This window comes from Falco biarmicus, chromosome 9 (assembly GCF_023638135.1).
Source record: "Falco biarmicus isolate bFalBia1 chromosome 9, bFalBia1.pri, whole genome shotgun sequence".
Classification (NCBI taxonomy): Eukaryota; Metazoa; Chordata; class Aves; order Falconiformes; family Falconidae; genus Falco; species Falco biarmicus.
Window position 1 is genome coordinate 52,117,386 of NC_079296.1, and position 14,148 is coordinate 52,131,533.

The 14,148-nt window shown below is 53.9% G+C and overlaps 1 protein-coding gene across 1 annotated transcript in view; it reads right to left on the reverse strand.

The window, feature by feature from the left end:
* The window catches only part of FAM53B (family with sequence similarity 53 member B), a 54,169-nt gene extending 41,925 nt beyond the window's left edge, over window positions 1-12,244 (reverse strand). Inside the window, exon 1 of the mRNA XM_056352856.1 lies at window positions 11,850-12,244. The gene's annotated coding sequence lies outside the window, so the exon portion shown is untranslated. The remainder of the gene's footprint in view (window positions 1-11,849) is intronic.
* Between the last annotated feature and the right edge of the window lie 1,904 nt (window positions 12,245-14,148).

Below are 14,148 nucleotides of genomic sequence, written 5' to 3' on the forward strand. Positions count from 1 at the left end.
CGCTACCAGGAACAACAGATGTACCGGGCTCCTGCCCACCACCATAAATTAATTACTAAGCAAATAAAAATCTATTCTTTCAATCCGATCCCTTGCTCCAAGTGCCTGGGTACCGCCTCAACCCGACAACAGTCATGCAAGGCAGCGGGTCGCCAGCACCCTGAGCCCCAGACCACGCGTCCAAACAGCCCCAGCCCCCCGCGGAGAGCCTGAAATCCAAGCTCACACCCAGACCTACATATTCGGGTTGGACCTCGTCTGCGGGCAAGCTCTCACCAAAAAGAAAAGAGCAATTAAGGAAAATTCCACACCATCTAGTTGAGTAAAACACATCAGGTTTATTGCCCCCGTGCTCTTAGGGAAAACAGGAGTGGCAGGGGAAGGACTCCCTTACACACCAGCAGCGACAGGGACTGAAAGGACAGGGTAAGGGCAGAGGCGCTTTGTCTCAACATCTTAGCTTGAAGAAAATGGTGCTGGCAGTGACTTTGCCTTTTCCTCCCTGGCAACTGAAAAGGAAAAGAAGAGAGCAAAATTAGTCATTGCAAAACAGCAACCGGCAAGCGAGAGGTGTGAGTCTGGAGACGACTGGTCTCCAGCGGAGAGGTGCCAATGAGACGTGCAAAGCGACTGCGCAGGACCCAGCTCCCTGCACAAAACCACATGCCTGGTAGCCAAAGCGAAGGGCGTGCACACTTGGAGCACTAACGTGGGGTCTCCAGCATCTCTTGGCTGCACATCCAGCCTGCACCGAATTTTCGCGGAGGACCAGCCCCAAACCTCCAAAGGGATGGCTCCCCAGCTGGCCGCGCGCACAGGCTGACCAGCTGCTCCAGCTTCAGGGTGCACCCCCAGCACATCGCTCCACCACCCAGCGACGCCAGGGCCGGCTTCGCCCACAGCCGCTGCGGTGCCAGGAGCGGCACACAGCGCAGCTCAGCCCCACGAGCCCAGCACCTTCCCCCAGCAGGACTGGTCCCCGGGGAGCCCCATGGGAACGCAGCCCTCCCAGCAGCCACGCTGGCTTGGGGACAGACACTGCTGATATTGCTGCATGGCACCACGCGGGCCATACAGACACATCCTACAGGATGCTCTTAGTCCCAGCGACCGTAGAAATGGCACGTTCTCTTTCAGCAAACCAGTAATCGCTGCCTAATCCGCTCATTAGGGGACTGCTTCTAATTTTGAATAGTATTTCCAAGCAATATTGCTAATAATGGACCAAGGGCTGTCTCTGGAGAAGAGCAGCTGAAGCAGCAGCAGCATTCCAGCCTGCTGGTCCAACCAGCCATCTCACCTTTCTGCCTTTTTTTTTTTTTTTTCCTCTTCCCCCAATTGTGAGATTTATTACAAGAATTTGCAATGGTCTGTGAGACACTGTGAGTGTTGGCCACGCTCCCAAAAGCTGAGGAATTGCTGAATTGAGAATTGCTTTGGCTGCTTAATCTCAACAACGAGGGATGCTGAACAAGCCAGCAGAGCCCAGGTTTACTTTTAATTACCACTCAGAGCGTGCTGCTCTAGTAAACAGACACAAAAAATAACTCTTGTTTCTTCCTTATATTCTTTTCCCATACACAACCTGAAGTGTCTGAGACAGAGACAGTAAAACGCAGCCGCACCGTGCCATTTTTACAGACTCACTTCTCAAGCATGAACAATTCCAAACAGCACATAAACCCATCGTAATACCTACCTCTATAAGACGACGTCCACCTACTTATAGCCAGATAATAATGCTCTGAGGGCTAGAGGGGCTTCTTGGCCAGCTTGGGCTTCCTTGCTTGCTCCAGAGCTCTTGGGGTCTCTGTGAGAAGCACGCCTCGGAGCCACAAAGCGAGCTCAGCAGGGCAACGCGGACTGTAACAACCACCCACCCACCCCACGGACCAAGCACGAGCAAGATCTAGGACATCTCGCAGGGTAAGTGAGGAAAGCTTGCCAAGCGCCAGAACACCGTCGTCGCTCTCAGAACAGATTTGGATACCGTTGGCAAGTCCGATTTCTCCCTGTTTCAAGGCTGAGCTGGAGAATCAGTAGAGGCTGACGGCCCCTAAAGAAACGCCAGAATTTAAAGCAGGGAAATACTGGAGGCACGCATCGATTGCCGGACTTCCCACCATCTCCTTCCACTTCCCCTTTAAGGAGAAACACCCAAAGACTGCAGAAACCTCACGTAAAGCCCAGCAAAATGAGCACTTAGACCTTCCCCAAAAACTGACAGTATCCACCTGCACAAGGCAGGCAACATTTTAAGAGTCTCAGATGCTTTCAGCAGACCCACACAGGGCACCACACGTGCCTGCCGTCGCCTGCAAACCCTACAAGACCACTGTTTGCATTAGGCCAAAGCACTCCAGCTCTTGGGCAATCTCTGGGGTTTCATTCCTCAGCTGACTAACAGCTTTCAAAGAGCTCCTTGGCTCCTGAAAGACAAACCTAGAGCCTTTATTAATCCTCCTAGCGACCGAAAGGCACATTTCCCTGCTGTTTGTCCATTCGTTGCCATCAACACTGGCAAGGGGGAGGTACGGCAGCGGTGCGGCTGCGGAGGGAGGGAAGGAGCCCTCCGGGGCTGGGAAACTTTTGCCCACGCTGCCACCTCCGTCTCTCTGGGAGTAAACTTCCAAGCCCTGCATCTTACATAAATCTCTTCAACGAACGAGGAGCCAAACATCTGTGAGTTGTCTGAATTAGCGTGAATTTGGCAGACTGAACAGCAAACTTGTATCGCCCCGCAGCCTTCAAATTTCTTGTTTTCCTCGGGTTCATTAAATACATAACAATCTGTTACCAGAAGATGGTTCCTACGTGCATGGGCTGCCAAGGAGCCGGTTTTGATAGCTGTGGTGGGGACGGGGGAACGTGTGAGGAGGGGAAGGAGGGTCTCCCTAATGCCGCAGGGCAAGGAAAGGATGGGCTGCACCCATCCTGCCTCCTCCAGCACTCACCCACCGTGTGGCGAAGGCTGTCTCTGACATGTAAGCCCAGGGCAGCCAAAGCTGGAGGCGATCCCGGGAAACTTCAAGGGGAGCTTAAGAGTGTGGGACAAGCAAGAGGAGATGCCTTCAAAAGCCAAGGATGTCCCACAGCATCATCTCCAACTGGGATGACCACACTGCATCCAGATGGAGAACCCAGGCTCCGTGAGGGTTATTCGTACCTGTGAGCGCAGCCCTGGGCACGAGGCAACCCCGATAACCTGGGGAAACGGGAAGCCCGGCAGCACGGAGCCCGGGCATGCAGCGAAGGCATTGCTAGCACCAAGCCGTGGGCAGAAGGGTCTAATGCTGCCATGGGGAACAGTACTGGAGGCTTCACCCTCCTTCAAAGGAAGTCTTTTGCTATGAGGAAAGTCAAAGCAAACACCCACTCACCGTGTTTACCCGTTTAAATCAAAGCCCAAGCAGTGCCGAAACGCGCCCGACAGCATTTCCACAGAGTCATTCATCGAGAGTTTGGCCTTAGGTTCCAGCTGATGTTTTTAATATCGCAGGGAGACGCTTGCGAGGCTGGAATAATACAGAATCTGTTGCTGTAACACACTTGCAGCTCCTGCGAGGTGTCAGCAGCACGTAGAGCCCGAACCTCCTGCAGGTTTGGCTCCGGCAGGGGCTCCCTGAGGGTGGGCAGCCTCCCCCCGCGCCGCGGCGAGCCCACCACGCCATCGCCCAGCAGGAGCAGTAGTGCCTGCAGGACAGATCTCCTAGTGTCAGGATGCTTCGAAGCCTGTAGATGCCCAATTCCCACACAGCTGGAGCCGGGCAGGATGAGCCCCACTATAGCTTGGCACCCATAAAAGCCCAGATTTTGCAGCCTGTCTCGGAGATGAGGAAAAAAAATAAATAAATAAAGTAAGTGGAAACGAAAACAGTCCCTGCTTTTATTTGGGCTGGCAGGAACACCATCCTGTCCAGCCTTCCTCGAGCTCATTTATGACAGTGTGAGCATGCAGTAAAAGGAGAAAAATAAATAAAAAAATATCTGCATTTTCCACCCCAAGACTCTCCATCTCTGGATAGTCTCCAAACATCCCTCTTCCTCCCACCCCACAGGTGAAAATCTGGAGGAGAAGCAGATTAATTCCTCCGAGCCATGGAAATGGGAAGCCCAAACGACAGCGGGGTTGGACACCGCACCAGCACGGTGTGAACCACGAAGCCCCCTCCTGAAACAGCATCCCGAGGAGAACTGAGCTAAATGCTGCATCCCATCCCGGCTCCAGAGCTGCCAGCAGGCTGTCGGGAAGCGAATCGCGCAGGCATTTTGTCAGTGCACAAACATGAACAATTGCCCACTACAAACAATGGCAAAAACGTCCACCTTCCTCACAGGGAAAAGTGCCGATCAACTCGCCACACCAGTGAGGGAAGGAATTAAGGAATCCTGGAATTTGTAAATCAAGTCTCTAAAATGATGACAGCACCTTAAAACGTGTAAGACTGCAAGTTAAACATCAGGCTGTTAGAAAACAAGGTAAAGATTTTTTTACAAACAAGGACACCAAGAAGTCCCACTGACAACATCGCTCCACAGCCAGGAAGGACAGCAGGAACACCAGCCACAATGCAGAAAAGGGAGAAACGGTCAATATATACTTTAAGGAGAAAGTAAAATGATACAGTCACGTTTGTCCAGAGTAACCTGGGATGATATTAAGCAGCAGGCACTAAATACATGTCTTTCTTAAACAACAGCTCCAAGTAATTTACACCTTCAACTTTTCTAAAATTGTGCCAAAAACATCTTTGGAGCCATCAGCGCCGATGCTCCCAAAGGAGAGGCACGCGCCAGCGTGGCACGCGATGGCCCGGGAACAGGAGCCCTGCAAGGCTCAGGGTCCAGGCCAAGCACGGAGAGTCAGGAACACAATGACCACCACCGAGAACAGAGCTCTCGCCTCGCTCCGTGTCTGTGTGCCGGGAAAAGGCAGCGCTGGTAAAACAAGACTTGGCCAAAGCACGCAAAAGTGGGTGATGGCTACTGATGACTCTTATAAGTGATACATCTCAAACAGACCTGCAAATAAACTGTCAATACTGGCTTCAACAGAATCTAGACTCTCACTTTTTGCCATATAATACTTGTGGCAGTAATTGGGAAGGAAACAGGAAAATCAGTGCTGTGTGAGTGACCCGAGGCTGGCAGAGCACGAAATACAGAGAAGAACAGCTCGACAACACAGAACGGAGGGAAGCCACCCAGCACAGTTTTTAACCAAGATGTTAAGATACGTCTTAAAAAAATAAATTGCTTAAAAGACACTCACCTCAAAGGCAGGGGGCACGTCCCCAAGCTCCTGCGCTGCGCGGGGGGTTACCAAGGCACACGGAGGCACGGCTGTAGGCTGGATAAATTGGGATATCCAGGAGGAGAAGAGGTGGCATTGCCTCTGTGCGCTGCACGAACCACCACGGGCATCCAGAGCCTTCTGCCGTGTGTGACTGAGGTCTGGGGAGACCCCAGCAGTAACCGAGGGACTCGAAGACACGGGTACAGCACAGGACTTGGGGGCATGTGGAGCGGTGACTGCTCAGGAATGACCTGGCCACTGTCAGGGGGGGAAGGGGGGGCCGAGCAGGTCCCTGGGAGGGAGCAGGCGGGCAGCGCACCACCACCCAGCGCCGCAGGTTCAGCGTAAGGGCGAAGCGCAATGTTTTCCTGAACAGCACAGACAATAATCATTGCAAGAAGTTACCGGCACCATAAACGACTGCGGTGGGTTTTCAATCAGCGCTACATTTTTCTCTCTGCCCTGGATGGCTTTTCTAAAAGACATGCTCCAGCAAGAACTAATTGGGAAAATTACCAAAACCGGTGATCGACAGAGCAGCCTGCCGGAGCGCGGCTCTCCTGGCTCACTGCCCTGTGCCCCCAGTTTGCTGCCGCACCCCCGCATCCCGCAGCCCCCACCTCCCAGCGTGGTCCCCAGGGTGGCATGTGCCGGGACCCGGAGTGAGGGCGGGCAGCGCAGCCCCGCCGCTGCCTGCCGGGCTCTTCTTGCTGCTCTAACACGGCTCCTTTCTAACCTGCCACCTTCACGGTGTATCGCGGGGGTACGCCAGAGACCGGCACAGCGAGGGCACCAGCAGTGCAATCCATCACACTAGAGAGATGCCTGCTTTTTTTTTTTTTTTTAATTAAGTTTAAAATACTTAACAATCCACCCGAAACCTCCACGGGAAACATAATCTTCTATCAACACCATAAACCACACGCAACCAAAAAAGTGGGTGACAGTTTCTAAACGAAGCTATCGGTAACTGTAAATCTTCATTAACCATGACGCTTTCACTTTGAGAAGTACCATCCATTGCGCTGCATTTCAATTATAGCACAGCTGATAGTCCAACAAAGAGATAATCTTCTTCTGAATTAACAGAGAGGCTACAAACCCAAACGTGGATATTTTTAATGCTTTCTCTGTCTTTATAATTTTAATGGAGCCTCAGCTTTGGCACACAATTGTAGCTTTTGGCATCTATTTAATAGTATTAAGAAGTGTCCTTTCAAAAATATTATACAATATTAATTTGTAACAGCTGGGACAGGAAAAAAGCATGCAATAATGGAGTTAATAATATATATACTTGAAGTAATTTTATAGCACCGACAACTATTACCCAGCACACCAGGGGGCTATTTGCACTAACATTAAGGTAAGCACACAAATACAAAACTCACAGTTATTGTGACTTTCCCACATCACTTGAAACAAGGAATTGCTACCGCCACCCGGCCCATCTGCTCAGCTAGGCTGCCCTACCCAGAGACAAGACTAGTTGCCTTCATTAAGGCCATTTTCCTTCCCTAACATACCCCAGCAGCACTGAGCAGCGATGACAGTGGTTGTACAACTGGGGCAACTGAGGCAGAGGAGCACGAAGGCCTGTCTCGGGTCACCGCAAGAGATGTCAGGGGAGAAAGGACAAAAAAGAAATTTCTTAAATGCAATTAAGCGCGTGATGTGCTTTAAGTCATCCATGGGATGCTGGGTTTGGCAGCAGGACGAGGGGTGCATCTCTCGACACCCTCAGTCCAGACCGGCTGCCAGGACCAAAGCAAGGTGCTGATGCACCCTGACAGCAGCACCATTCTGCACCACCCCCACCCCCAGCCCCACTTCTCCTCTACCACCGAAAAGATTTTTGGTCCTTCCTTTCAAGGGCTAGTTTGGAGCAGAGAGGAGGACACAGGTTTTCCAGCTGGATCAAAGTTTGCCAGATTTTTTTATTTTTTTAACAAACCCTAGGAGACATAAACGATATATAAGCACGAAACAGCCACAAAGTAAAACTCTTCTTTCACTAAGTCCCATACCTACCGCACAGCGCAAGCTGAACTTCGGCTGCTGAAAGCAAAAGCTATGGCCAGGATCCACAAATATAGGGAATGATACAGCCCGAGGGATGCTTCAAATGGACTACAGAGGAGTGACACCAATGCTGCTGCTATATTTAATCCTCTAAAAGCAAAAAGCATGACCAGGTCTCCCTTGGGCATGTTTTGTTGGTTTGTTTGGGGTTTTTTTGTTTGGTTTTTTTTTGGGGGGGGGGAGGTGGCATAGAAAGTCAATGCACCAGAACAGATTTTTTGCACTCACTCAACCAGTTCTTAAAATATTACTTAAATACGGCAATTACAGAGCGAAACTCGCCCGGGTACCCCTCACCCTCTGTGCAGGCACCCGCAGCCTGCAGTGCCAGGAGCAGCTGTGCTTCGTGCAGGCTTCGGTGCTCCTCCTGTTCAGTCCAACAGAGTTTCCTCCTTCCGTGCATTTCAACAGAAACTTCTAACATATCAAATCTTACTTATCTTACAGAGCATATGTTAGAGGCATAAGATGCAGTATCTTGCATATCTAACATATCAAACGTCACAGGCTTCAAAACTCACGGGTCAACCAGATGAAGCCAGGAGAAATGCTGGCTGTAAATAAATTGCATGACAGGACTTCTTAATTTTCAATACCCACTTCACCTGTTGATGACTAAAGGCTCACGCATCCACAGCCTGCGCTATCAGAGCTCGCATCAGCTTGGTGAGGCTTCGGAAAAAAAAGCTTCTGCTTGGGAATTTTTGTCTCTCTAAAGGCAGCCAACTTGTAAAAGCTTGGAAAAACAACACAGCCCAAGGATCTGCTCTCCGCTTCACTGTACCAGAGCCACGTTCTGCATTGCTGCTCTACACAAATAGCTGGGTCGTGGGCAGCTGGGCTGCGACTGCGGACACGGAGAGTGACCTTGGCTAGGTCCTCTTTCATAATTATAACATGGCCACTGCCCATAGGGACACTTGAGTGCAGAACCAGAGCTCCGGGGTTCAGGTCTGCCGCTGCCCCAACCGCTTTCGAGGAATTTATGGAAGGTCTCATCTCGAAAGACAGCGGTGGCACTCACGCCGTGCCATGCCGGGGTCCAGGCTGGGGCAGGGAGGGCTCCCCAGGGGGGAGCAGCCCCATCACGTTTAATGACCCGGCAGGCTCGGAGGCACAGATGAGTAGCATGGTGGAAAATTCCCTTCTCTTTGCCCAATTAGTTTATATTTAGCTCTCCAGGGAGCAGACGCACTGGAGGAGCTGTTGTTTTGGTGATATTTTTGCACGTCCCTGCGGGGACCCCTGCAACGCAAACCACGGCATGCCGGGGGAGGCTGCCAGCAAACAGCCATCACCGCCTCGCTCCACCACCGCATCAGACCAGGCACGCGAGACGGCGATAGACACAGCCCTCTGCTGCGTGGTGGACTCCTCGTTTTTTTATTATTTTGTTGTTGTTGTTGTTGTTGTTGTTCTGTTTCCCTGAGTCAGCAGGCTTGCTTCCTCTTCCTCCTCCTCCCCGTTTTGGGAGAGAAAGGAGCAAAATAAAACAGTCAGCCAAGAAGACAGCTTGGAGCTAACAGAGAAGCAACCTCCCCGGCTCCTCTGCTGGCCTGATCCCCCGTGGGCAAGGGAATAAAATGTGGGCTTGTCTTTCTGGCAGTATTTTCACTCCAGGAGGGAGTTTTGGTGAGTACGGACCTGATACAAAGGCTCTGCTTCCCCTCTCCCTCCCCTTGGACGTGGGAAGGAGAACCGACTCCTCTAGGCTAAGCTCTCCAAAGAGCTGTGAGCATCTCTGGCACCTCGCCCTGCCCCAGCCCGTCGGTCCAAAGTCTGCTCTGCCACAGATTAATGTTCATTAAAACTATTTCCCAGCAAAATCATTCTACAAACCATGTGATACAGGAGGGGGAAGGGAGCAAGGCCCACATCAGCCCTTTCAACCTGGGGCGTCCTCTTTTCTACCTGATGTTTTATAAGGAAAGTACAAACTACCTCCAGCCCGAGGAAGATCAAGAAAAGAAAGTCTACACAACATTACAAGAAAGGAAGAAAGAAGAACAGCTGCCAACCACGCAGCTGCCATTTGAGAAACCAGAAGTCAACCAGCAATAATCAAACGGACAAATTGGATAAACCTCACCCCCCTGCACTCTCCTTCAGGACACAGTCCATCCCGCCTGTTCTGCACAGAACTACAGGTGTTTCGGCAAAAAGTTGTACATCTCATTCTAACTATGCCTTTGCTGAAAGCAAAGCAAGCCTTTGATACTAAAAATCAATTACATATAATTAACCAAAGTGGATTTGGAGATTTCTATTGGTATGCGCTTACCTATTTGCATGTGTGCATATTTATGCACATGTATTCACTTATGTAGGTATCCATACCTGAAAATTAGCATAACATCGGTGCCTGGCTCTGTCCCACAGTCTGCTGGATCTCCATATATAAAAATCTGGATCTCACTCACACAAATCTACTGATTCGATCTGCCCTGATTTTCCATGCAAAGTTCTGCATTCAACAGCCCAATCTTCCTCCCCAAAGCCATCTGCTTTCTATAACTGACGCGGTTCCTGGACACCTCGGCCCTGTGCAGGGCTGGAAGTCGCAAAAGTTTCCCTCCCTCCTCTAGGTTTAGCCTGGAAGCAAGAAAGCCAGGATCCAGGGATTCCGCTGCAAAACTGCCCGCACGCGTGGCCGTGCTCCACGTGGCCGTGCTCAGCGGGGTGTCCTTCTCTCCTTTGAAGTGGAAAGAAGGAAACAACTCCACGGCAGGTTACTTTGCTTAGGTTTTGCTCCCCCGGACTTTTGAAAGCAAGGAGGCTGTGTCCTCCCAGTGAAGTGCCTCCAGCATGGCCCCATGGGCCCTAACCCCGCACCCCCGAGCCCAGCCGTGCCAGCGCGGGGGCTAACACACCCACCACCACGAGCATCCCCAGGCTCCAGAGGACTGCTGAAAACAAAGAAATAGCTCAGAAGCCCTCTTCAAACCTAGTGAGCCACGACAGGTAAGGACAGAGCAAACCGCTCTGAAATTCAGGTTTTTTTACTATCACCCTAATTAATCTGTTTTGTGACCCACCCCAAATATTTTCTCGAGAAACATTATCTACGTCGGCTTGGGGTTTCTTTATTTCTTTTTCCAGCCCTCAGCCAAGCCCTGGTAAATACTTGAACGCGGCGGCAGGCTCCTGCGCTCGGAGACACCGATACTGGGGAGAGGTGGGCAGTGCTGCCCACCGCCTGTCGCGCTCTCGCTGCGTTATCGCAAGACGCTGCCACCTCTGCAATTAGCAAGTAGTTTTTAACCTGTCAAAATATACTTTTATTATTGTTTGAGGACTCGCAAGGAAAATACGCACATCTGGTTTCAATCACAAACCGAAGTTTCATCTATCAGCCTCTTTCATAACAAATTACGCTCACTTTTTACTCCAGAGGATTTCCTAAGGAGGGGATGCGCTGCCAAGGTACGCCAGCGCCTGCCGAGACCGCACGGCACAGAAAGACAGCGGCACTACCCAGCGCCGGGCACCACGCCGCCGCCAACTTGCTTGCTCTGCCAAGCACAGGAAATCTTAACATCATCGAGGAGAAATCCAGGAGATCTTCGCGTACCGCCGTGCGTGACACCTTCACGTACCATGTAATTCGAACAACCTGACGTCGCTGAACGGAGAAGCAAGACTTTCTAGGACAAGCCGCTGCCAGGGGCTTTTGCCAGCAGGAGCTGCCGTGTCTGGGTGCGGTGGCGTTGGGGACCCCCGCGGGGGGCACAGCCCGCACCCCCCCCACGCCACATGCCGTGTGTCAGGTGTGAAGACCGCGGTGGCGGCGCGGCTGGGCCGCCCAGCATCCCTGCAGCGATGCCCCACCGTGCCCACCGCTCTGCGGGGTGCAGCCCCCCCATCGCACCCCCCAGGCCGGGGGTTACACCCTGCCCGCCGACATCCGAGTCTCAGCCCCGTTAAACGCCGCGGTCGGCCCGGGGAAAGGCAAGCACGTGTTGGTCCCTGTGGAGGCAGAAATCCCGCAGGCAGGGGCGGAGGAGCCCGGGGGGGGGAAGGCTCGCTCCCCACACGCCAAACTTCGCGGGGCCGCTCGGCCCCGGCTCCCACCGGGGACCCCAGCCCGCCTCGGCCCCAGCGGCCCCCCCCGGCGGCTCCCGCCCGTCCCGCGCTCCCCCCGCGGCACCCGCGCGGCCCCGGGGCGGGGGGGGCAGCGCGAAGCGGCGGCACAAAGGCGCGGGGAAGCCCCCAGCCCACGCTCCGCCCGGCCGCAGCGCTGAGCCCCGCCGCTCCCGCGGGGCCGAGGGTGCGCGGCGGCCGGCGGGGCTGCCACCCACCCCGGGGCCGCCGCTGCCCTCCTGCCGCCCCGTACCCCGGGCACGGCTCGGCGCACCGCCGCCCTTTGTCCGCCGCGCCCCCCTCCCTGCCCTCCCCGGGGCGGCGCGGCGGGACCCCCGCGCAGGGACCCGCCGCGAGTGACAGCGCGGCGCGGCCCCGCCCGGGCGCTTACCGTGGTGGCGGCGGCGCGGCCCGGCCGGGCCGGCTGTGGGCGCCGCTCCGAGCAGCGCTCCTCTGCCGCCGCCGCCGCCGTGCTGCGGGCGGGGCGGGCGGGCGGGGAGGGAGGAGGAAATGCGCTTGTCACTTCCTGAGCGGGGCCGGCGCAGGCAGGGCCCGGCCCGCACCTGCGGACCCCCGGCCCCCGCCCCGGGCGCAGGCGGCGGCGCCCCGCGGGGGTCGGTGCGAGGTGAGGCGGGGAGGGACCCCGGCCGCCGTCCAGAGTGGGCGTCCCCAGGGATGAACACCGGGGCGGGGAGGGGGGAAAAAAGCACCGAAATCATAAAAAATGTAAGAACGGCGAGGCCGGGCAGCGCTGAGGGGGGCAGGGGCGGAGGGCACCGCCAGCGCCTCGCCGCCGCCCGCAGCCCGGCCTGGCCGGCCCTGCCCCCGCGGGGACTGCGCGCCCGGCGGCCGAGAGTGACTCCTGGTGGCGCGGCACGGGCGGCTCCGGCGGGGCTCCCGTAGGGCTCCCGTAGAGCTCCCGTAGGGCTCTCGGTGGGGCTCCCATAGGGCTCCCGTAGGGCTCCCATAGAGCTCCCGTAGGGCTCTCGGTGGGGCTGCCATAGGGCTCCCGTAGGGCTCCCATAGGGCTCCAGCGGGGCTCCCATAGGGCTTCCAGCACAGCTCCAGCGGGGCTCCCAGCAAGGCTCCCATAGGGCTCCCAGTGGGCTCCCAGTGGGGCTCCCCGCAGGGCTCCAGCAGAGCTCCCAGTGCAGCTCCCAGCAGGGCTCCAGTGGAGCTCCCAGCACGGCTCCTGCAGCCACACGTAGAAGAGCCCCCCAACATGAAGTAGCCCTTAAGTTTTAGTACGCCACAGATGTGCACCATCGGTACCCAACTGGTGGGATTCGGCAAAAAATCACACTCCTTAATTTTCCACTGTTTTTCCACTGTTGCTATTGGGAAGAAGCATTCGATGGAACACAAGCTGAGCAAAACCCTGCCAGACCAAAGGTGGCCATGGGTCCTCTGCAGTGGCCTCGCTTGGGAGATGGCCTTTAGAAACAATCTGTCCTAACAATAACATTTTCCATCCATCCAGGCTGCCCTGCGCACAGCACGTAGGCTTCTTCCGAGAGTGACCGTAATTAGTTGAACAAGGAAACTACATGACAGCTAAAAGGAAGATTTAGAACTCATTACAAATCAGAGCCTAAACATTAATCTTGAACATATGCAAGCAGACAACACAGATGTCATCAGGAATGAATCCAGGGCTAAACTTCATCTACCGGGCACGCTGCTGGAGGTGGCACGCAGGAACGCATGAGGGCATCCGTGCACGGAACGGCTGGGGAGGCTTTAGCTGTGTCACTCTGCAGCGCTTCCGATGTCCTGCCCTGCTGATGCATGGCCCAAGACACCAAATAAATGTCGAGGAAGACTATCAGTATCTAACATAATAAAGCAGAAAGGAGGTAAGTAAGCAGCAGTAGCCAGAGAAAATTTATCGGTGGAGCAGCTCCCGCCAGCGTTGCAAGGACTGATCTTGACAAAAGTGGCTTCGTACTCGGTGTGTATAACATTGGGCAGAAGTGACTGGTATGAGTGGGTTACGAATGGGAAGAAGGGCTTGATGATGCAAAGGGGCTTTTACATCAAGCTCCTCTCCGTCCCACTCAGTATTTGCTTTTCTTATCACATACCGAGGCTACTAGCCATAAAACGCTTGCAAACTCCTTTTACAGAACTTTGGGAATCAAGTTTGAAAATGTTTGCTTATGGTTTCCCAGCTGAATATTTCTGTAATAAAGCTTGCAGTGTAATTGAATCCATTCCCATGGCAGCCTCGCGCAGTGCAGGCTTGGGCTCCGAGAACCAAGCAGAAAGTTGATTTCTGCTTCTGCAGCATGGCCTGAACCCAGCCTTTCCTACCTCTCACCCTCCGTGCTTCCCGACAGATAAGCTGGCTGCGGAGCGTCGCCAGCACGCCTGAAAGCCTGCTGCCCAAGCATAAACCTGTTTTCCACAGATTGTTATTTTCAGTAACGTAGTTTAAATGTAAAGGCTGCCCATAGGTCCCTGCTTTGGTGTCAGCGCAGAAGATCTTTGTCAGAGGGGAAAAGATGGAAACCATTTTCAAGCTTTAAAGAACTGGGCATGAGAGTTTAGTCATCGTGAACTGAAAATTCATTCAGTTAAATTCTGAGCTGATTTAATTTGTCTTTTTGTCTCGGATGTCAGCGCCTTTGCTACCCACTGACTAGGATCCTTCCTTACGGAGACGAAACTCTGTGGGTAGGAAAAAAGCA